The following is a 24,453-nucleotide window of genomic DNA, read 5'->3' on the forward strand; positions in this document are numbered from 1 at the left end:
CCTTATGTTAGTGGCTGGGAGAGGTTGCGGGAAAAGCATGTGTGAGCACGGGCCTGAACTCCCGTGTATCTGAGTTGAATACAGCCATTTCCAACGGCTTTCCTCAACCAGAGTGTAGCTAGGTTCCAAATCCCATGTACGAGCGGGTAGCTGACATCTGCCTCCCATGCATACACACTTCTGAGAGTTGAGCTTATGGCCTGTACCTCCACAGCCAGCCTGCTGGTACACTTGGCTTCTAAAAGGCCTAGGCTCGCTGTTTGACGGAAGTGCTGGGAGAGGTAATTGGAATCTCCCGGCACACAAGACGAGTGCCTCCAAGCTCAATTCACGATTTCCCAGTAATTCTTGTGGTAGACAGGTGCTACATACTAAGTTCCATATGTGAGAAGGTAGCTGAACGCCTTGTCCAAAAGCATCTTACTTCTGAGAGTTGAGCACACCCACAGTCCCTCACACTTCCACACTGCCTGCAGATTGAGTTTCACACGTCTTCACCAGGACGATTGCCAGAGGCTTCTGAGTACAAGTTAACAATGCAGACCTGGAGGGTTTCTCCAGGTGCAGTAGAGTGGTAATCTTGGAACCTCCTGACTCAGAGTACTGCTACCTTCTCACTGCCATAGGAATGCAGCTAGTTGACAGCTGGCTTCAAGACATGCTTCCCTGTGAGAGCTGAGGACTGGGCAGAACCCTCCCGCATCCTGCCTGACTGTGGGAGTAGCTGCTAACATCCTAATGTTAGTGGCTGGGAGAGGTTGCGGGAAAAGCATGTGTGAGCACTGGGCCTGAACTCCCATATATCTGAGTTGAATACAGCGATTTCCAATGGCCTTCTTCAATCACAGTGTAGCTAGCTTCCAACTCCCCTGTCCGAGTGGGTAGCAGACATCTGCCTCCCATGCATACACACTTCTGAGAGTTGAGCTTATGGCCTGTACCTCCACATCCAGCCTGCTGGTACCCTTGGCTTCTAAAAGGCCTAGGCTCGCTGTTTGACGGAAGTGCTGGGAGAGGTAATTGGAATCACCCGGCACACAAGACTAGTGCCTCCAAGATCAGTTCAGCGATTTCCTAGTAATTCCTGTGGTAGACTGGTGCTACATACTAAGTTCCATACGTGAGCGGGTAGCGGAACGCCTTGTCCAAAACCATCTTACTTCTGAGAGTTGAGCTCAGCCTCAGTCCCTCACAGTTCCACACTGCCCGCAGAGTGAGTTTCGCAGGTCTTCAGCAGAGACGTTTGCCAGAGGCTTCTGAGACGCAGGGTAACAATGCAGACCTGGAGGGTATCCCCAGGTGCAGTCGACTGGTAATCTTGGAACCTCCTGACTCAGAATACTGCTACCTTCTCACTGCCATAGGAATGCAGCTAGTTGACAGCTGGCTTCAAGACATGCTTCCCTGTGAGAGCTGAGGACAGGGCAGAACCCTCCCGCATGCTGCCTGACTGTAGGAGTAGCTGCTAACATCCTTATGTTAGTGGCTGGGAGAGGTTGCGGGAAAAGCATGTGTGAGCACTGGGCCTGAACTCCCGTGTATCTGAGTTGAATACAGCGATTTCCAACGGCTTTCCTCAACCAGAGTGTAGCTAGGTTCCAAATCCCATGTACGAGCGGGTAGCAGACATCTGCCTCCCATGCATACACACTTCTGAGTGTTGAGTTTATGGCCTGTACCTCCACATCCAGCCTGCTGGTACCCTTGGCTTCTAAAAGGCCTAGGCTCGCTGTTTGACGGAAGTGCTGGGAGAGGTAATTGCAATCTCCCGGCACACAAGACGAGTGCCTCCAAGCTCAATTCACGATTTCCCAGTAATTCTTGTTGTAGACAGGGGCTACATACTAAGTTCCATATGTGAGAAGGTAGCTGAACGCCTTGTCCAAAAGCATCTTACTTCTGAGAGTTGAGCCCTCCCTCAGTCCCTCACACTTCCACACTGCCTGCAAAGTGAGTTTCACACGTCTTCACCAGAGACGATTGCCAGAGGCTTCTGAGTACAAGTTAACAATGCAGAATTGGAGGGTACTCCAGGTGCAGTAGAGTGGTAATCTTGGAACCTCCTGACTCAGAGTACTGCTACCTTCTCACTGCCATAGGAATGCAGCTAGTTGACAGCTGGCTTCAAGACATGCTTCCCTGTGAGAGCTGAGGATAGGGCAGAAACCTCCCGCATCCTGCCTGACTGTAGGAATAGCTGCTAACATCCTTATGTTAGTGGCTGGGAGAGGTTGCGGGAAAAGCATGTGTGAGCACTGGGCCTGAACTCCCTTGTATCTGAGTTGAATACAGCGATTTCCAATGGCCTTCTTCAATCACAGTGTAGCTAGGTTCCAACTCCCATGTCCGAGTGGGTAGCAGACATCTGCCTCCCATGCATACACACTTCTGAGAGTTGAGCTTATGGCCTGTACCTCCACAGCCAGCCTGCTGGTACCCTTGGCTTCTAAAAGGCCTAGGCTCGCTGTTTGACGGAAGTGCTGGGAGAGGTAATTGGAATCACCCGGCACACAAGACTAGTGCCTCCAAGCTCAGTTCAGCGATTTCCTAGTAATTCCTGTGGTAGACTGGTGCTACATACAAAGTTCCATACGTGAGAGGTTGGTGAACGCCTTGTCCAAAACCATCTTACTTCTGAGAGTTGAGCTCAGCCTCAGTCCCTCACAGTTCCACACTGCCTGCAGAGTGAGTTTCGCAGGTCTTCAGCAGAGACCTTTGCCAGAGGCTTCTGAGACGCAGGGTAACAATGCAGACCTGGAGGGTATCCCCAGGTGCAGTCGACTGGTAATCTTGGAACCTCCTGACTCAGAATACTGCTACCTTCTCACTGCCATAGGAATGCAGCTAGTTGACAGCTGGCTTCAAGACATGATTCCCTGTGAGAGCTGAGGACAGGGCAGAACCCTCCCGCATGCTGCCTGACTGTAGGAGTAGCTGCTAACATCCTTATGTTAGTGGCTGGGAGAGGTTGCGGGAAAAGCATGTGTGAGCACGGGCCTGAACTCCCGTGTATCTGAGTTGAATACAGCCATTTCCAACGGCTTTCCTCAACCAGAGTGTAGCTAGGTTCCAAATCCCATGTACGAGCGGGTAGCTGACATCTGCCTCCCATGCATACACACTTCTGAGAGTTGAGCTTATGGCCTGTACCTCCACAGCCAGCCTGCTGGTACACTTGGCTTCTAAAAGGCCTAGGCTCGCTGTTTGACGGAAGTGCTGGGAGAGGTAATTGGAATCTCCCGGCACACAAGACGAGTGCCTCCAAGCTCAATTCACGATTTCCCAGTAATTCTTGTGGTAGACAGGTGCTACATACTAAGTTCCATATGTGAGAAGGTAGCTGAACGCCTTGTCCAAAAGCATCTTACTTCTGAGAGTTGAGCACACCCTCAGTCCCTCACACTTCCACACTGCCTGCAGATTGAGTTTCACACGTCTTCACCAGGACGATTGCCAGAGGCTTCTGAGTACAAGTTAACAATGCAGACCTGGAGGGTTTCTCCAGGTGCAGTAGAGTGGTAATCTTGGAACCTCCTGACTCAGAGTACTGCTACCTTCTCACTGCCATAGGAATGCAGCTAGTTGACAGCTGGCTTCAAGACATGCTTCCCTGTGAGAGCTGAGGACTGGGCAGAACCCTCCCGCATCCTGCCTGACTGTAGGAATAGCTGCTAACATCCTTATGTTAGTGGCTGGGAGAGGTTGCGGGAAAAGCATGTGTGAGCACTGGGCCTGAACTCCCTTGTATCTGAGTTGAATACAGCGATTTCCAATGGCCTTCTTCAATCACAGTGTAGCTAGGTTCCAACTCCCATGTCCGAGTGGGTAGCAGACATCTGCCTCCCATGCATACACACTTCTGAGAGTTGAGCTTATGGCCTGTACCTCCACAGCCAGCCTGCTGGTACCCTTGGCTTCTAAAAGGCCTAGGCTCGCTGTTTGACGGAAGTGCTGGGAGAGGTAATTGGAATCACCCGGCACACAAGACTAGTGCCTCCAAGCTCAGTTCAGCGATTTCCTAGTAATTCCTGTGGTAGACTGGTGCTACATACAAAGTTCCATACGTGAGAGGTTGGTGAACGCCTTGTCCAAAACCATCTTACTTCTGAGAGTTGAGCTCAGCCTCAGTCCCTCACAGTTCCACACTGCCTGCAGAGTGAGTTTCGCAGGTCTTCAGCAGAGACGTTTGCCAGAGGCTTCTGAGACGCAGGGTAACAATGCAGACCTGGAGGGTATCCCCAGGTGCAGTCGACTGGTAATCTTGGAACCTCCTGACTCAGAATACTGCTACCTTCTCACTGCCATAGGAATGCAGCTAGTTGACAGCTGGCTTCAAGACATGATTCCCTGTGAGAGCTGAGGACAGGGCAGAACCCTCCCGCATGCTGCCTGACTGTAGGAGTAGCTGCTAACATCCTTATGTTAGTGGCTGGGAGAGGTTGCGGGAAAAGCATGTGTGAGCACGGGCCTGAACTCCCGTGTATCTGAGTTGAATACAGCCATTTCCAACGGCTTTCCTCAACCAGAGTGTAGCTAGGTTCCAAATCCCATGTACGAGCGGGTAGCTGACATCTGCCTCCCATGCATACACACTTCTGAGAGTTGAGCTTATGGCCTGTACCTCCACAGCCAGCCTGCTGGTACCCTTGGCTTCTAAAAGGCCTAGGCTCGCTGTTTGACGGAAGTGCTGGGAGAGGTAATTGGAATCACCCGGCACACAAGACTAGTGCCTCCAAGATCAGTTCAGCGATTTCCTAGTAATTCCTGTGGTAGACTGGTGCTACATACTAAGTTCCATACGTGAGAGGGTAGCGGAACGCCTTGTCCAAAACCATCTTACTTCTGAGAGTTGAGCTCAGCCTCAGTCCCTCACAGTTCCACACTGCCCGCAGAGTGAGTTTCGCAGGTCTTCAGCAGAGACGTTTGCCAGAGGCTTCTGAGACGCAGGGTAACAATGCAGACCTGGAGGGTATCCCCAGGTGCAGTCGACTGGTAATCTTGGAACCTCCTGACTCAGAATACTGCTACCTTCTCACTGCCATAGGAATGCAGCTAGTTGACAGCTGGCTTCAAGACATGCTTCCCTGTGAGAGCTGAGGACAGGGCAGAACCCTAATGCATGCTGCCTGACTGTAGGAGTAGCTCCTAACATCCTTATGTTAGTGGCTGGGAGAGTTTGCGGGAAAAGCATGTGTGAGCACTGGGCCTGAACTCCCGTGTATCTGAGTTGAATACAGCGATTTCCTACGGCTTTCCTCAACCAGAGTGTAGCTAGTTTCCAAATCCCATGTACGAGCGGGTAGCAGACATCTGCCTCCCATGCATACACACTTCTGAGAGTTGAGCTTATGGCCTGTACCTCCACATCCAGCCTGCTGGTACCCTTGGCTTCTAAAAGTCCTAGGCTCGCTGTTTGACGGAAGTGCTGGGAGAGGTAATTGGAATCTCCCGGCACACAAGACGAGTGCCTCCAAGCTCAATTCACGATTTCCCAGTAATTCTTGTGGTAGACAGGTGCTACATATTAAGTTCCATATGTGAGAAGGTAGCTGAACGCCTTGTCCAAAAGCATCTTACTTCTGAGAGTTGAGCACACCCTCAGTCCCTCACACTTCCACACTGCCTGCAGAGTGAGTTTCACACGTCTTCACCAGAGACGATTGCCAGAGGCTTCTGAGTACAAGTTAACAATGCAGACCTGGAGGGTATCTCCAGGTGCAGTAGAGTGGTAATCTTGGAACCTCCTGACTCAGAGTACTGCTACCTTCTCACTGCCATAGGAATGCAGCTAGTTGACAGCTGGCTTCAAGACATGCTTCCCTGTGAGAGCTGAGGATAGGGCAGAAACCTCCCGCATCCTGCCTGACTGTAGGAGTAGCTGCTAACATCCTTATGTTAGTGGCTGGGAGAGGTTGCGGGAAAAGCATGTGTGAGCACTGGGCATGAACTCCCGTGTATCTGAGTTGAATACAGCGATTTCCAACGGCTTTCCTCAACCAGAGTGTAGCTAGGTTCCAAATCCCATGTACGAGCGGGTAGCAGACATCTGCCTCCCATGCATACACACTTCTGAGAGTTGAGCTTATGGCCTGTACCTCCACAGCCAGCCTGCTGGTACCCTTGGCTTCTAAAAGGCCTAGGCTCGCTGTTTGGCGGAAGTGCTGGGAGAGGTAATTGGAATCACCCGGCACACAAGACTAGTGCCTCCAAGCTCAGTTCAGCGATTTCCTAGTAATTCTTGTGGTAGACTGGTGCTACATACTAAGTTCCATACGTGAGAGGGTAGCTGAACGCCTTGTCCAAAACCAACTTACTTCTGAGAGTTGAGCTCAGCCTCAGTCCCTCACAGTTCCACACTGCCTGCAGAGTGAGTTTCGCAGGTCTTCAGCAGAGACGTTTGCCAGAGGCTTCTGAGACGCAGGGTAACAATGCAGACCTGGAGGGTATCCCCAGGTGCAGTCGACTGGTAATCTTGGAACCTCCTGACTCAGAATACTGCTACCTTCTCACTGCCATAGGAATGCAGCTAGTTGACAGCTGGCTTCAAGACATGCTTCCCTGTGAGAGCTGAGGACAGGGGAGAACCCTCCCTTATGCTGCCTGACTGTAGGAGTAGCTGCTAACATCCTTATGTTAGTGGCTGGGAGAGTTTGCGGGAAAAGCATGTGTGAGCACTGGGCCTGAACTCCCGTGTATCTGAGGTGAATACAGCGATTTCCAACGGCTTTCCTCAACCAGAGTGTAGCTAGGTTCCAAATCCCATGTACGAGCGGGTAGCAGACATATGCCTCCCATGCATACACACTTCTGAGAGTTGAGCTTATGGCCTGTACCTCCACAGCCAACCTGCTGGTACCCTTGGCTTCTAATAGGCCTAGGCTCGCTGTTTGACGCAAGTGCTGGGAGAGGTAATTGGAATCACCCGGCACACAAGACTAGTGCCTCCAAGCTCAGTTCAGCGATTTCCTAGTAATTCCTGTGGTAGACTGGTGCTACATACTAAGTTCCAAACGTGAGAGGGTAGCTGAACGCCTTGTCCAAAACCATCTTACTTCTGAGAGTTGAGCTCAGCCTCAGTCCCTCACAGTTCCACACTGCCTGCAGAGTGAGTTTCGCAGGTCTTCAGCAGAGACGTTTGCCAGAGGCTTCTGAGACGCAGGGTAACAATGCAGACCTGGAGGGTATCCCCAGGTGCATTCGACTCGTAATCTTGGAACCTCCTGACACAGAATACTGCTACCTTCTCACTGCCATAGGAATGCAGCTAGTTGACAGCTCGCTTCAAGACCTGCTTCCCTGTGAGAGCTGAGGACAGGGCAGAACCCTCCCGCATGCTGCCTGACTGTAGGAGTAGCTCTAACATCCTAATGTTAGTGGCTGGGAGAGGTTGCGGGAAAAGCATGTGTGAGCACTGGGCCTGAACTCCCGTGTATCTGAGTTGAATACAGCGATTTCCAACGGCTTTCCTCAACCAGAGTGTAGCTAGGTTCCAAATCCCATGTACGAGCGGGAAGCAGACATCTGCCTCCAATGCATACACACTTCTGAGAGTTGAGCTTATGGCCTGTACCTCCACATCCAGCCTGCTGTTACCTTTGGCTTCTAAAAGGCCTAGGCTCGCTGTTTGACTGAAGTGCTGGGAGAGGTAATTGGAATCACCCTGCACACAAGACTAGAGCCTCCAAGCTCAGTCCAGCGATTTCCCAGTAATTCTTGTGGTAGACAGGTGCTACATACTAAGTTCCATATGTGAGAAGGTAGCTGAACGCCTTGTCCAAAAGCATCTTATTTCTGAGAGTTGAGCTCAGCCTCAGTCCCTCACAGTTCCACACTACCTGCAGAGTGAGTTACACACGTCTTCACCAGAGACGATTACCAGAGGCTTCTGAGACGCAGGGTAACAATGCAGACCTGGAGGGTATCTCCAGGTGCAGTAGAGTGGTAATCTTGGAACCTCCTGACTAGAGTACTGCTACCTTCTCACTGCCAGAAGAATGCAGCCAGTTGACAGCTGGCTTCAAGACATGCTTCCCTGTGAGAGCTGAGGACAGGGCAGAACCCTCCCGCATCCTGCCTGACTGTAGGAGTAGCTGCTAACATCCTAATGTTAGTGGCTGGGAGAGGTTGCGGGAAAAGCATGTGTGAGCACTGGGCATGAACTCCCGTGTATCTGAGTTGAATACAGCGATTTCCAATGGCCTTCTTCAATCACAGTGTAGCTAGGTTGCAACTCCCATGTCCGAGTGGGTAGCAGACATCTGCCTCCCATGCATACACACTTCTGAGAGTTGAGCTTATGGCCTTTACCTCCACATCCACCCTGCTGGTACACTTGGCTTCTAAAAGGCCTAGGCTCGCTGTTTGACGGAAGTGTTGGGAGAGTTAATTGGAATCACCCGGCACACAAGACTAGTGCCTCCAAGCTCAGTCCAGCGATTTCCTAGTAATTCCTGTGGTAGACTGGTGCTACATACTAAGTTCCATACGTGAGAGGGTAGCTGAACGCCTTGTCCAAAAGCATCTTACTTCTGAGAGTTGAGCTCAGCCTCAGTCTCTCACAGTTCCACACTGCCTGCAGAGTGAGTTTCGCAGGTCTTCAGCAGAGACGTTTGCCAGAGGCTTCTGAGACGCAGAGTAACAATGCAGACCTGGAGGGTATCCCAAGGTGCAGTAGACTGGTAATCTTGGAACCTCCTGACTCAGAATACTGCTACCTTCTCACTGCCATAGGAATGCAGCTAGTTGACAGCTGGCTTCAAGACATGCTTCCCTGTGAGAGCTGAGGACAGGGCAGAGCCCTCCCGCATCCTGCCTGACTGTAGGAAGGCTGCTAACATCCTAATGTTAGTGGCTGGGAGAGGTTGCGGGAAAAGCATGTGTGAGCACTGGGCCTGAACTCCCGTGTATCTGAGTTGAATACAGCGATTTCCAATGGCCTTCTTCAATCACAGTGTAGCTAGTTTCCAACTCCCATGTCCGAGTGGGTAGCAGACATCTGCCTCCCATGCATACACACTTCTGAGAGTTGAGCTTATGGCCTTTACCTCCACATCCACCCTGCTGGTACCCTTGGCTTCTAAAAGGCCTAGGCTCGCTGTTTGACGGAAGTGCTGGGAGAGGTAATTGGAATCTCCCGGCACACAAGACGAGTGCCTCCAAGCTCAATTCACGATTTCCCAGTAATTCTTGTGGTAGACAGGTGCTACATTCTAAGTTCCATATGTGAGAAGGTAGCTGAACGCCTTGTCCAAAAGCATCTTACTTCTGAGAGTTGAGCACACCCTCAGTCCCTCACACTTCCACACTGCCTGCAGAGTGAGTTTCACACGTCTTCACCAGAGACGATTGCCAGAGGCTTCTGAGTACAAGTTAACAATGCAGACCTGGAGGGTATCTCCAGGTGCAGTAGAGTGGTAATCTTGGAACCTCCTGACTCAGAGTACTGCTACCTTCTCACTGCCATAGGAATGCAGCTAGTTGACAGCTGGCTTCAAGACATGCTTCCCTGTGAGAGCTGAGGACAGGGCAGAAGCCTCCCGCATCCTGCCTGACTGTAGGAGTAGCCTCTAACATCCTAATGTTAGTGGCTGGGAGAGGTTGCGGGAAAAGCATGTGTGAGCACTGGGCCTGAACTCCTGTGTATCTGAGTTGAATAGAGCGATTTCCAATGGCCTTCTTCAATCACAGTGTAGCTAGGTTCCAACTCCCATGTCCGAGTGGGTAGCAGACATCTGCCTCCCATGCATACACACTTCTGAGAGTTGAGCTTATGGCCTGTACCTCCACATCCAGCCTGCTGGTACCCTTGGCTTCTAAAAGGCCTAGGCTCGCTGTTTGACGGAAGTGCTGGGAGAGGTAATTGGAATCACCCGGCACACAAGACTAGTGCCTCCAAGCTCAGTTCAGCGATTTCCTAGTAATTCCTGTGGTAAACTGGTGCTACATACTAAGTTCCATACGTGAGAGGGTAGCTGAACGCCTTGTCCAAAACCATCTTACTTCTGAGAGTTGAGCTCAGCCTCAGTCCCTCACAGTTCCACACTGCCTGCAGAGTGAGTTTCGCAGGTCTTCAGCAGAGACGTTTGCAAGAGTCTTCTGAGACGCAGGGTAACAATGCAGACCTGGAGGGTATCCCCAGGTGCAGTCGACTGGTAATCTTGGACCCTGCTGACTCAGAATACTGCTACCTTCTCACTGCCATAGGAATGCAGCTAGTTGACAGCTGGCTTCAAGACATGCTTCCCTGTGAGAGCTGAGGACAGGGCAGAACCCTCCCGCATGCTGCCTGACTGTAGGAGTAGCTGCTAACATCCTTATGTTAGTGGCTGGGAGAGGTTGCGGGAAAAGCATGTGTGAGCACTGGGCCTGAACTCCCGTGTATCTGAGTTGAACACAGCGATTTCCAACGGCTTTCCTCAACCAGAGTGTAACTAGGTTCCAAATCCCATGTACGAGCGGGTAGCAGACATCTGCCTCCCATGCATACACACTTCTGAGAGTAGAGCTTATGGCCTGTACCTCCACATCCACCCTGCTGGTACCCTTGGCTTCTAAAAGGCCTAGGCTCGCTGTTTTACGGAAGTGCTGCGAGAGGTAATTGGAATCTCCCGGCACACAAGACGAGTGCCTCCAAGCTCAATTCACGATTTCCCAGTAATTCTTGTGGTAGACAGGTGCTACATTCTAAGTTCCATATGTGAGAAGGTAGCTGAACGCCTTGTCCAAAAGCATCTTACTTCTGAGAGTTGAGCACACCCTCAGTCCCTCACACTTCCACACTGCCTGTAGAGTGAGTTTCACACGTCTTCACCAGAGACGATTGCCAGAGGCTTCTGAGTACAAGTTAACAATGCAGACCTGGAGGGTATCTCCAGGTGCAGTAGAGTGGTAATCTTGGAACCTCCTGACTCAGAGTACTGCTACCTTCTCACTGCCATAGGAATGCAGCTTGTTGACAGCTGGCTTCAAGACATGCTTCCCTGTGAGAGCTGAGGACAGGGCAGAACCCTCCCGCATCCTGCCTGACTGTAGGAGTAGCCTCTAACATCCTAATGTTAGTGCCTGGGAGAGGTTGCGGGAAAAGCATGTGTGAGCACTGGGCCTGAAGTCCTGTGTATCTGAGTTGAATAGAGCGATTTCCAATGGCCTTCTTCAATCACAGTGTAGCTAGGTTCCAACTCCCATGTCCGAGTGGGTAGCAGACATCTGCCTCCCATGCATACACACTTCTGAGAGTTGAGCTTATGGCCTGTACCTCCACATCCAGCCTGCTGGTACCCTTGGCTTCTAAAAGGCCTAGGCTCGCTGTTTGACGGAAGTGCTGGGAGAGGTAATTGGAATCACACGGCACACAAGACTAGTGCCTCCAAGCTCAGTTCAGTGATTTCCTAGTAATTCCTGTGGTAGACTGGTGCTACATACTAAGTTCCATACGTGAGAGGGTAGCTGAACGCCTTGTCCAAAACCATCTTACTTCTGAGAGTTGAGCTCAGCCTCAGTCCCTCACAGTTCGACACTGCCTGCAGAGTGAGTTTCACACGTCTTCACCAGAGACGATTGCCAGAGGCTTCTGAGACGCAGGGTAACAATGCAGACCTGGAGGGTATCCCCAGGTGCAGTCGACTGGTAATCTTGGAACCTCCTGACTCAGAATACTGCTACCTTCTCACTGCCATAGGAATGCAGCTAGTTGACAGCTGGATTAAAGACCTGCTTCCCTGTGAGAGCTGAGGACAGGGCAGAACCCTCCCGCATGCTGCCTGACTGTAGGAGTAGCTGCTAACATCCTTATGTTAGTGGCTGGGAGAGGTTGCGGGAAAAGTATGTGTGAGCACTGGGCCTGAACTCCCGTGTATCTGAGTTTATTACAGCGATTTCCAACGGCTTACCTCAACCAAAGTGTATCTAGTTTCCAAATCCCATGTACGAGCGGGAAGCAGACATCTGCCTCCCATGCATACACACTTCTGAGAGTTGAGCTTATGGCCTGTACCTCCACAGCAAGCTTGCTGGTACCCTTGGCTTCTAAAAGGCCTAGGCTCGCTGTTTGTCGGAAGTGCTGGGAGAGGTAATTGGAATCTCCCGGCACACAAGACGAGTGTCTCCAAGCTCAATTCACGATTTCCCAGTAATTCTTGTGGTAGACAGGTGCTACAAACTAAGTTCCATATGTGAGAAGTTAGCTGAACGCCTTGTCCAAAAGCATCTTACTTCTGAGAGTTGAGCTCATCCTCAGTCCCTCACAGTTCCACACTGCCTGCAGAGTGAGTTTCGCAGGTCTTTAGCAGAGACGTTTGCCAGAGGCTTCTGAGACGCAGGGCAACAATGCAGACCTGGAGTATAACCCCAGGTGCAGTAGACTCGTAATCTTGGAACCTCCTGACTCAGAATACTGCTACCTTCTCACTGCCATAGGAATGCAGCTAGTTCACAGCTGGCTTCAAGACATGCTTCCCTGTGAGTGCTGAGGACAGGGCAGCACCCTCCCGCATCCTGCCTGACTGTAGGAGTAGCTGCTAACATCCTAATGTTAGTGGCTGGGAGAGGTTGCGGGAAAAGCGTGTGTGAGCACAGGGCCTGAACTCCCGTGTATCTGAGTTGAATACAGCGATTTCCAACGGCTTTCATCAACCAGAGTGTAGCTAGGATACAAATCCCATGTACGAGCGGGTAGCAGACATCTGCCTCCCATGCATACACACTTCTGAGAGTTGAGCTTATGGCCTGTACCTCCACATCCAGCCTGCTGGTACCCTTGGCTTCTAAAAGGCCTAGGCTCGTTGTTTGACGGAAGTGTTGGGAGAGTTAATTGGCATCACCCGGCACACAAGACTAGTGCCACCAAGCTCAGTCCAGCGATTTCCTAGTAATTCCTGTGGTAGACTGGTGCTACATACTAAGTTCCATACGTGAGAGGGTAGCTGAACGCCTTGACCAAAAGCATCTTACTTCTGAGAGTTGAGCTCAGCCTCAGTCCCTCACAGTTCCACACTGCCTGCAGAGTGAGTTTCGCAGGTCTTCAGCAGAGACGTTTGCCAGAGGCTTCTGAGACGCAGGGTAACAATGCAGACCTGGAGGGTATCCCCAGGTGCAGTATACTGGTAATCTTGGAACCTCCTGACTCAGAATACTGCTACCTTCTCACTGCCATAGGAATACAGCTAGTTGACAGCTGGCTTCAAGACATGCTTCCCTGTGAGAGCTGAGGTCAGGGCAGAAGCATCCCGCATCCTGCCTGACTGTAGGAGTAGCTGCTAACATCCTTATGTTAGTGGCTGGGAGAGGTTGCGGGAAAAGCATGTGTGAGCACTGGGCCTGAACTCCCGTGTATCTGAGGTGAATACAGCGATTTCCAACGGCTTTCCTCAACCAGAGTGTAGCTAGGTTCCAAATCCCATGTACGAGCGGGAAGCAGACATCTGCCTCCCATGCATACACACTTCTGAGAGTTGAGGTTATGGCCTGTACCTCCACAGCCAGCCTGCTGGTACCCTTGGTTTCTAAAAGGCCTAGCATCGCTGTTTGACGGAAGTGTTGGGAGAGGTAATTGGAATCACCCGGCACACAAGACTAGTGCCTCCGCGCTCAATTCACGGTTTCCCTGTAATTCTTGTGGTAGACAGGTGCTGCATACTAAGTTCCATACGTGAGAAGGTAGCTGAACGCCTTGACCAAAAGCATCTTACTTCTGAGAGTTGAGCTCAGCCTCAGTAACTCACAGTTCCACACTGCCTGCAGAGTGAGTTTCGCAGGTCTTCAGCAGAGATGATTGCCAGAGGTTTCTGAGTACAAGTTAACAATGCAGACCTGGAGGGTGTCTCCAGGTGCAGTAGAGTGGTAATCTTGGCACCTCCTGACTCAGAATACTGCTACCTTCTCACTGCTATAGGAATGCAGCTAGTTGACAGCTGGCTTCAAGACATGCTTCCCTGTGAGAGCTGAGGACAGGGCAGAACCCTCCCGCATCCTGCCTGACTGTAGGAGTAGCTGCTAACATCCTAATGTTAGTGGCTGGGAGAGGTTGCGGGAAAAGCATGTGTGAGCACTGGGCCTGAACTCCCGTGTATCTGAGTTGAATACAGCGATTTCCAACGGCTTTCCTCAATCAGAGTGTAGCTAGGTTCCAAATCCCATGTACGAGCGGGTAGCAGACATCTGCCTCCAATGCATACACACTTCTGAGAGTTGAGCTTATGGCGTGTACCTCCACAGCCACCTGCTGGTACCCTTGGCTTCTAAAAGGCCTAGGCTCGCTGTTTGGCGGAAGTGCTGGGAGAGGTAATTGGAATCACCCTGTACACAAGACTAGTGCCTCCAAGATCAATTCACGATTTCCCAGTAATTCTTGTGGTAGACAGGTGCTACATACTAAGTTCCATATGTGAGAAGGTAGCTGAACGCCTTGTCCAAAAGCATCTTACTTCTGAGAGTTGAGCTCACCCTCAGTCCCTCACACTTCCACACTACCTGCAGAGTGAGTTCCACACGTCTTCACCAGAGACGATTGCCAGAGGCTTCTGAGTACAAGTTAACAATGCAGACCTGGAGGGTATCTCCAGGTGCAGTAGAGTGGTAATCTTGGAACCTCCTGACTCAGAGTACTGCTACCTTCTCACTGCCAGAGGAATGCAGCCAGTTGACAGCTGGCTTCAAGACATGCTTCCCTGTGAGAGCTGAGGACAGGGCAGAACCCTCCCGCATCCTGCCTGACTGTAGGAGTAGCTGCTAACATCCTTATGTTAGTGGCTGGGAGAGGTTGCGGGAAAAGCATGTGTGAGCACTGGGCCTGAACTCCCGTGTATCTGAGTTGAATACAGCGATTTCCAATGGCCTTCTTCAATCACAGTGTAGCTAGGTTCCAACTCCCATGTCCGAGTGGGTAGCAGACATCTGCCTCCCATGCATACACACTTCTGAGAGTTGAGCTTATGGCCTGTACCTCCACAGCCAGCCTGCTGGTACCCTTGGCTTATAAAAGGCCTAGGCTCGTTGTTTGACGGAAGTGTTGGGAGAGTTAATTGGAATCACCCGGCACACAAGACTAGTGCCTCCAAGCTCAGTCCAGCGATTTCCTAGTAATTCCTGTGGTAGACTGGTGCTACATACTAAGTTCCATACGTGAGAGGGTAGCTGAACGCCTTGTCCAAAAGCATCTTACTTCTGAGAGTTGAGCTCAGCCTCATCCCTCACAGTTCCACACTGCCTGCAGAGTGAGTTTCGCAGGTCTTCAGCAGAGACGTTTGCCAGAGGCTTCTGAGACGCAGAGTAACAATGCAGACCTGGAGGGTATCCCCAGGTGCAGTAGACTGGTAATCATGGAACCTCCTGACTCAGAATACTGCTACCTTCTCACTGCCATAGGAATGCAGCTAGTTGACAGCTGGCTTCAAGACATGCTTCCCAGTGAGAGCTGAGGACAGGGCAGAACCCTCCCGCATCCTGCCTGATTGTAGGAGTAGCTGCTAACATCCTAATGTTAGTGGCTGGGAGAGGTTGCGGGAAAAGCATGTGTGAGCACTGGGCCTGAACTCCCGTGTATCTGAGTTGAATACAGCGATTTCCAATGGCCTTCTTCAATCACAGTGTAGCTAGGTTCCAACTCCCATGTCCGAGTGGGTAGCAGACATCTGTCTCCCATGCATACACACTTCTGAGAGTTGAGCTTATGGCCTTTACCTCCACATCCACCCTGCTGGTACCCTTGGCTTCTAAAAGGCCTAGGCTCGCTGTTTGACGGAAGTGCTGGGAGAGGTAATTGGAATATCCCGGCACACAAGACGAGTGCCTCCAAGCTCAATTCACGATTTTCCAGTAATTCTTGTGGTAGACAGGTGCTACATACTAAGTTCCATACGTGAGAAGGTAGCTGAACGCCTTGTCCAAAAGCATCTTACTTCTGAGAGTTGAGCTCAGCCTCAGTCCCTCACAGTTCCACACTGCCTGCAGAGCGAGTTTCACACGTCTTCACCAGAGACGATTACCAGAGGCTTCTGAGACGCAGGGTAACAATGCATACCTGGAGGGTATCTCCAGGTGCAGTAGAGTGGTAATCTTGGAATCTCCTGTCTCAGAGTACTGCTACCTTCTCACTGCCATAGGAATGCAGCTAGTTGACAGCTGACTTCAAGACATGCTTCCCTGGGAGAGCTGAGGACAGGGCAGAACCCTCCCGCATCCTGCCTGACTGTAGGAGTAGCTGCTAACATCCTTATGTTAGTGGCTGGGAGAGGTTGCGGGAAAAGCATGTGTGAGCACTGGGCCTGAACTCCCGTGTATCTGAGTTGAATACAGCGATTTCCATCGGCTTTCCTCAACCAGAGTGTAGCTATGTTCCAAATCCCATGTACGCGCGGGTAGCAGACATCTGCCTCCCATGCATACACACTTCTGAGAGTTGAGCTTATGGCCTGTACCTCCACATCCAGCCTGCTGGTACCCTTGGCTTCTAAAAGGCCTAGGCTCGCTGTTTGACGGAAGTGTTGGGAGAGGTAATTGGAATTACCCGGCAAAAAAGACTAGTGCCTCCAAGCTCAATTCACGATTCCCAGTAATTCTTGTGGTAGACAGGTGCTACATACTAAGTTCCATACGTGAGAAGGTAGCTGAACGCCTTGTCCAAAAGCATCTTACTTCTGAGAGTTGAGCTCAGCCTCAGTCCCTCACAGTTCCACACTGCCTTCAGAGTGAGTTTCGCAGGTCTTCAGCAGACGATTGCCAGAGGCTTCTGAGTACAAGTTAACAATGCAGACCTGAAGGGTATCTCCAGGTGCAGTAGAGTGGTAATCTTGGACATCCTGACTCAGAGTACTGCTACCTTCTCACTGCCATAGGAATGCAGCTAGTTGACAGCTGGCTTCAAGACATGCTTCCCTGTGAGAGCTGAGGACAGGGCAGAACCCTCCCGCATCCTGCCTGACTGTAGGAGTAGCTGCTAACATCCTAATGTTAGTGGCTGGGAGAGGTTGCGGGAAAAGCATGTGTGAGCACTGGGCCTGAACTCCCGTGTATCTTAGTTGAATACAGCGATTTCCAATGGCCTTCTTCAATCACAGTGTAGCTAGGTTCCAACTCCCATGTCCGAGTGGGTTGCAGACATCTGCCTCCCATGCATACACACTTCTGAGAGTTGAGCTTATGGCCTGTACCTCCGCATCCAGCCTGCTGGTACCCTTGGCTTCTAAAAGGCCTAGGCTCGCTGTTTGGCGGAAGTGCTGGGAGAGGTAATTGGAATCACCCGGCACACAAGACTAGTGCCTCCAAGCTCAGTTCAGCGATTTCCTAGTAATTCCTGTGGTAGACTGGTGCTACATACTAAGTTCCATACGTGAGAGGGTAGCTGAACTCCTTGTCCAAAACCATCTTACTTCTGAGAGTTGAGCTCAGCCTCAGTCCCTCACAGTTCCACACTGCCTGCAGAGTGAGTTTCGCAGGTCTTCAGCAGAGACGTTTGCCAGAGGCTTCTGAGACGCAGGGTAACAATGCAGACCTGGAGGTTATCCCCAGGTGCAGTCGACTGGTAATCTTGGAACCTCCTGACTCAGAATACTGCTACCTTCTCACTGCCATAGGAATGAAGCTAGTTGACAGCTGGCTTCAAGACATGCTTCCCTGTGAGAGCTGAGGACAGGGCAGAACCCTCCCGCATGCTGCCTGACTGTAGGAGTATCTGCTAACATCCTTATGTTAGTGGCTGGGAGAGGTTGCGGGAAAAGCATGTGTGAGCACTGGGCCTGAACTCCCGTGTATCTGAGTTGAATACAGCGATTTCCAACGGCTTTCCTCAACCAGAGTGTTGCTAGGTTCCAAATCCCATGTACGAGCGGGTAACAGATATCTGCCTCCCATGCATACACACTTCTGAGAGTTGAGCTTATGGCCTGTACCTCCACAGCCAGCCTGCTGGTACCCTTGGCTTATAAAAGGCCTAGGCTCGCTGTTTGACGGAAGTGCTGGGAGAGGTCATTGGAATCACCCGGCACACAAGACTAGTGCCTCCAAGCTCAGTTCAGCGATTTCCTAGTAATTCCTGTGGTAGACTGGTGCTACATACTAAGTTCCATACGTGAGAGGGTAGCTGAACGCCTTGTCCAAAACCATCTTACTTCTGAGAGTTGAGCTCAGCCTCAGTCCCTCACACTTCCACACTGCCTGCAGAGTGAGTTTCGCAGGTCTTCAGCAGAGACGTTTGCCAGAGGCTTCTGAGACGCAGGGTAACAATGCAGACCTGGAGGGTATCCCCAGGTGCAGTCGACTGGTAATCTTGGAACCTCCTGACTCAGAATACTGCTACCTTCTCACTGCCATAGGAATGCAGCCAGTTGACAGCCTGCTTCAAGACATGCTTCCCTGTGAGAGCTGAGGACAGGGCAGAACCCTCCCGCATGCTGCCTGACTGTAGGAGTAGCTGCTAACATCCTTATATTAGTGGCTGGGAGAGGTTGCGGGAAAAGCATGTGTGAGCACTGGGCCTGAACACCCGTGTATCTGAGTTGAATACAGCGATTTCCAACGGCTTTCCTCAACCAGAGTGTAGCTAGGTTCCAAATCCCATGTACCAGCGGGTAGCAGACATCTGCCTCCCATGCATACACACTTCTGAGAGTTGAGCTTATGGCCTGTACCTCCACAGCCAGCCTGCTGGTACCCTTGGCTTCTAAAAGGCCTAGGCTCGCTGTTTGACGGAAGTGCTGGGAGAGGTAATTGGAATCTCCTGGCACACAATACGAGTGCGTCCAAGCTCAATTCACGATTTCCCAGTAATTCTTGTGGTAGACAGGTGCTACATACTAAGTTCCATATGTGAGAAGGTAGCTGAAGGCCTTGTCCAAAAGCATCTTACTTCTGAGAGTTGAGCACACCCTCAGTCCCTCACACTTCCACACTGCCTGCAGAGTGAGTTTCACACGTCTTCACCAGAGACGATTGCCAGAGGCTTCTGAGACGCAGGGTAACAATGCAGACCTGGAGGGTATCCCCAGGTGCAGTCGACTGGTAATCTTGGAACCTCCTGACTCAGAATACTGCTACCTTCTCACTGCCATAGGAATGCAGCTAGTTGACAGCTGGATTAAAGACCTGCTTCCCTGTGAGAGCTGAGGACAGGGCAGAACCCTCCCGCATGCTGCCTGACTGTAGGAGTAGCTGCTAACATCCTTATGTTAGTGGCTGGGAGAGGTTGCGGGAAAAGTATGTGTGAGCACTGGGCCTGAACTCCCGTGTATCTGAGTTTATTACAGCGATTTCCAACGGCTTACCTCAACCAAAGTGTATCTAGTTTCCAAATCCCATGTACGAGCGGGTAGCAGACATCTGCCTCCCATGCATACACACTTCTGAGAGTTGAGCTTATGGCCTGTACCTCCACAGCAAGCTTGCTGGTACCCTTGGCTTCTAAAAGGCCTAGGCTCGCTGTTTGTCGGAAGTGCTGGGAGAGGTAATTGGAATCTCCCGGCACACAAGACGAGTGTCTCCAAGCTCAATTCACGATTTCCCAGTAATTCTTGTGGTAGACAGGTGCTACATACTAAGTTCCATATGTGAGATTGTAGCTGAACGTCTTGTCCAAAAGCATCTTACTTCTGAGAGTTGAGCCCACCCTCAGTCCCTCACACTTCCACACTGCCTGCAATGTGAGTTTCACACGTCTTCACCAGAGACGATTGCCAGAGGCTTCTGAGTACAAGTTAACAATGCAGACCTGGAGGGTATCTCCAGGTGCAGTAGAGTGGTAATCTTGGAACCTCCTGACTCAGAGTACTGCTACCTTCTCACTGCCATAGGAATGCAGCTAGTTGACAGCTGGCTTCAAGACATGCTTCCCTGTGAGTGCTGAGGACAGGGCAGCACCCTCCCGCATCCTGCCTGACTGTAGGAGTAGCTGCTAACATCCTTATGTTAGTGGCTGGGAGTGGTTGCGGGAAAAGCATGTGTGAGCACTGGGACTGAACTCCCGTGTATGTGAGTTGAATACAGCGATTTCCAACGGCTTTCATCAACCAGAGTGTAGCTAGGATACAAATCCCATGTACGAGCGGGTAGCAGACATCTGCCTCCCATGCATACACACTTCTGAGAGTTGAGCTTATGGCCTGTACCTCCACATCCAGCCTGCTGGTACCCTTGGCATCTAAAAGCCCTAGCCTCGCTGTTTGACGGAAGTGTTGGGAGAGGTAATTGGAATCAACCGGCACACAAGACTAGTGCCTCCAAGCTGAGTCCAGCGATTTCCTAGTAATTCCTGTGGTAGACTGGTGCTACATACTAAGTTCCATACGTGAGAGGGTAGCTGAACGCCTTGTCCAAAAGCATCTTACTTCTGAGAGTTGAGCTCACCCTCAGTCCCTCACAGTTCTACACTGCCTGCAGAGTGAGTTTCGCAGGTCTTCAGCAGAGACGTTTGCCAGAGGCTTCTGAGACGCAGGGTAACAATGCAGACCTGGAGGGTATCCCCAGGTGCAGTAGACTGGTAATCTTGGAACCTCCTGACTCAGAATACTGCTACCTTCTCACTACCATAGGAATGCAGCTAGTTGACAGCTGGCTTCAACACATGCTTCCCTGTGAGAGCTGAGGACAGGGCAGAACCCTCCCGCATCCTGCCTGACTGTAGGAGTAGCTGCTAACATCCTAATGTTAGTGGCTGGGAGAGGTTGCGGGAAAAGCATGTGTGAGCACTGGGCCTGAACTCCCGTGTATCTGAGTTGAATACAGCGATTTCCAACGGCTTTCCTCAACCAGAGTGTAGCTAGTTTCCAAATCCCATGTCCGAGTGGGTAGCAGACATCTGCCTCCCATGCATACACACTTCTGAGAGTTGAGCTTATGGCCTGTACCTCCACATCCAGCCTGCTGGTACCCTTGGCTTCTAAAAGGCCTAGGCTCGCTGTTTGACTGAAGTGCTGGGAGAGGTAATTGGAATTTCCCGGCACACAATTCGAGTGCCTCCAAGCTCAATTCACGATTTCCCAGTAATTCTTGTGGTAGACAGGTGTTACATACTAAGTTCCATATGTGAGAAGGTAGCTGAACGCCTTGTCCGAAAGCATCTACTTCTGAGAGTTGAGCTCACCCTCAGTCCCTCACAGTTCCACACTACCTGCAGAGTGAGTTCCACACGTCTTCACCAGAGACGATTGCCAGAGGCTTCTGAGTACAAGTTAACAATGCAGACCTGGAGGGTATCTCCAGGTGCAGTAGAGTGGTAATCTTGGAACCTCCTGACTCAGAGTACTGCTACCTTCTCACTGCCAGAGGAATGCAGCCAGTTGACAGCTGGCTTCAAGACATGCTTCCCTGTGAGAGCTGAGGACAGGGCAGAACCCTCCCGCATCCTGCCTGACTCTGGGAGTAGCTGCTAACATCCTTATGTTAGTGGCTGGGAGAGGTTGCGGGAAAAGCATGTGTGAGCACTGGGCTTGAACTCCCGTGTATCTGAGCTGAATACAGCGATTTCCAATGGCCTTCTTCAATCACAGTGTAGCTAGGTTCCAACTCCCATATCCGAGTGGGTAGCAGACATCTGCCTCCCATGCATACACACTTCTGAGAGTTGAGCTTATGGCCTGTACCTCCACAGCCAGCCTGCTGGTACCCTTGGCTTCTAAAAGGCCTAGGCTCGTTGTTTGACGGAAGTGTTGGGAGAGTTAATTGGAATCACCCGGCACACAAGACTAGTGCCACCAAGCTCAGTCCAGCGATTTCCTAGTAATTCCTGTGGTAGACTGGTGCTACATACTAAGTTCCATACGTGAGAGGGTAGCTGAACGCCTTGTCCAAAAGCATCTTACTTCTGAGAGTTGAGCTCAGCCTCAGACCCTCACAGTTCCACACTGCCTGCAGAGTGAGTTTCACACGTCTTCACCAGAGACGCTTACCAGAGGCTTCTGAGACGCAGGGTAACAATGCATACCTGGAGGGTATCTCCAGGTGCAGTAGAGTGGTAATCTTGGAATCTCCTGTCTCAGAGTACTGCTACCTTCTCTCTGCCATATGAATGCAGCTAGTTGACAGCTGACTTCAAGACATGCTTCCCTGGGAGAGCTGAGGACAGGGCAGAACCCTCCCGCATGCTGCCTGACTGTAGGAGTAGCTGCTAACATCCTTATGTTAGTGGCTGGGAGAGGTTGCGGGAAAAGCATGTGTGAGCACTGGGCCTGAACTCCCGTGTATCTGAGTTGAATACAGCGATTTCCAACGGCTTTCCTCAACCAGAGTGTAGCTATGTTCCAAATCCCATGTACGAGCGGGTAGCAGACATCTGCCTCCCATGCATACACACTTCTGAGAGTTGAGCTTATGGCCTGTACCTCCACATCCAGCCTGCTGGTATCCTTGGCTTCTAAAAGGCCTAGGCTCGCTGTATGACGGAAGTGTTGGGAGAGGTAATTGGAATTACCCGGCAAAAAAGACTAGTGCCTCCAAGCTCAATTCACGATTCCCAGTAATTCTTGTGGTAGACAGGTGCTACATACTAAGTTCCATACGTGAGAAGGTAGCTGAACGCCTTGTCCAAAAGCATCTTACTTCTGAGAGTTGAGCTCAGCCTCAGTCCCTCACAGTTCCACACTGCCTTCAGAGTGAGTTTCGCAGGTCTTCAGCAGAGACGATTGCCAGAGGCTTCTGAGTACAAGTTAACAATGCAGACCTGAAGGGTATCTCCAGGTGCAGTAGAGTGGTAATCTTGGACATCCTGACTCAGAACACTGCTACCTTCTCACTGCTATAGGAATGCAGCTAGTTGACAGCTCGCTTCAAGACATGCTTCCCTGTGAGAGCTGAGGACAGGGCAGAACGCTCCCGCATGCTGCCTGACTGTAGGAGTAGCTCTAACATCCTAATGTTAGTGGCTGGGAGAGGTTGCGGGAAAAGCATGTGTGAGCACTGGGCGTGAACTCCCGTGTATCTGAGTTGAATACAGCGATTTCCAACGGCTTTCCTCAACCAGAGTGTAGCTAGGTTCCAAATCCCATGTACGAGCGGGTAGCAGACATCTGCCTCCAATGCATACACACTTCTGAGAGTTGAGCTTATGGCCTTTACCTCCACATCCACCCTGCTGGTACCCTTGGCTTCTAAAAGGCCTAGGCTCGCTGTTTGACGGAAGTGTTGGGAGAGTTAATTGGAATCACCCGGCACACAAGACTAGTGCCTCCAAGCTCAGTCCAGCGATTTCCTAGTAATTCCTGTGGTAGACTGGTGCTACATACTAAGTTCCATACGTGAGAGGGTAGCTGAACGCCTTGTCCAAAAGCATCTTACTTCTGAGAGTTGAGCTCAGCCTCAGTCCCTCACAGTTCCACACTGCCTGCAGAGTGAGTTTCGCAGGTCTTCAGCAGAGACGTTTGCCAGAGGCTTCTGAGACGCAGAGTAACAATGCAGACCTGGAGGGTATCCCCAGGTGCAGTAGACTGGTAATCTTGGAACCTCCTGACTCAGAATACTGCTACCTTCTCACTGCCATAGGAATGCAGCTAGTTGACAGCTGGCTTCAAGACATGCTTCCCTGTGAGAGCTGAGGACAGGGCAGAACCCTCCCGCATCCTGCCTGACTGTAGGAGTAGCTGCTAACATCCTAATGTTAGTGGCTGGGAGAGGTTGCGGGAAAAGCATGTGTGAGCACTGGGCCTGAACTCCCGTGTATCTGAGTTGAATACAGCGATTTCCAATGGCCTTCTTCAATCACAGTGTAGCTAGTTTCCAACTCCCATGTCCGAGTGGGTAGCAGACATCTGCCTCCCATGCATACACATTTCTGAGAGTTGAGCTTGTGGCCTGTACCTCCACATCCAGCCTGCTGGTACCCTTGGCTTCTAAAAGGCCTAGACTCGCTGTTTGACGGATATGTTGGGAGAGGTAATTGGAATCACACGGCACATAAGACTAGTGCCTCCAAGCTCAATTCACGATTTCCCAGTAATTCTTGTGGTAGGCAGGTGCTACATACTAAGTTCCATACGTGAGAAGGTAGCTGAACGCCTTGTCCAAAATCATCTTACTTCTGAGAGTTGAGCTCAGCCTCAGTCCCTCACAGTTCCACACTGCCTGCAGAGTGAGTTTCGCAGGTCTTCAGCAGAGACGATTGCCAGAGGCTTCTGAGTACAAGTTAACAATGCAGACCTGGAGGGTATCTCCAGGTGCAGTAGAGTGGTAATCTTGGACTTCCTGACTCAGAATACTGCTACCTTCTCACTGCTATAGGAATGCAGCTAGTTGACAGTTGGCTTCAAGACATGCTTCCCTGTGAGAGCTGAGGACAGGGCAGAACCGTCCCGCATCCTGCCTGACTGTAGGAGTAGCTGCTAACATCCTAATGTTAGTGGCTGGGAGAGGTTGCGGGAAAAGCATGTGTGAGCACTGGGCCTGAACTCCCGTGTATCTGAGTTGAATACAGCGATTTCCAACGGCTTTCCTCAACCAGAGTGTAGCTAGGTTACAAATCCCATGTACGAGCGGGTA

This window comes from Canis aureus, chromosome 20 (genome assembly GCF_053574225.1).
Source record: "Canis aureus isolate CA01 chromosome 20, VMU_Caureus_v.1.0, whole genome shotgun sequence".
Lineage (NCBI taxonomy): Eukaryota > Metazoa > Chordata > Mammalia > Carnivora > Canidae > Canis > Canis aureus.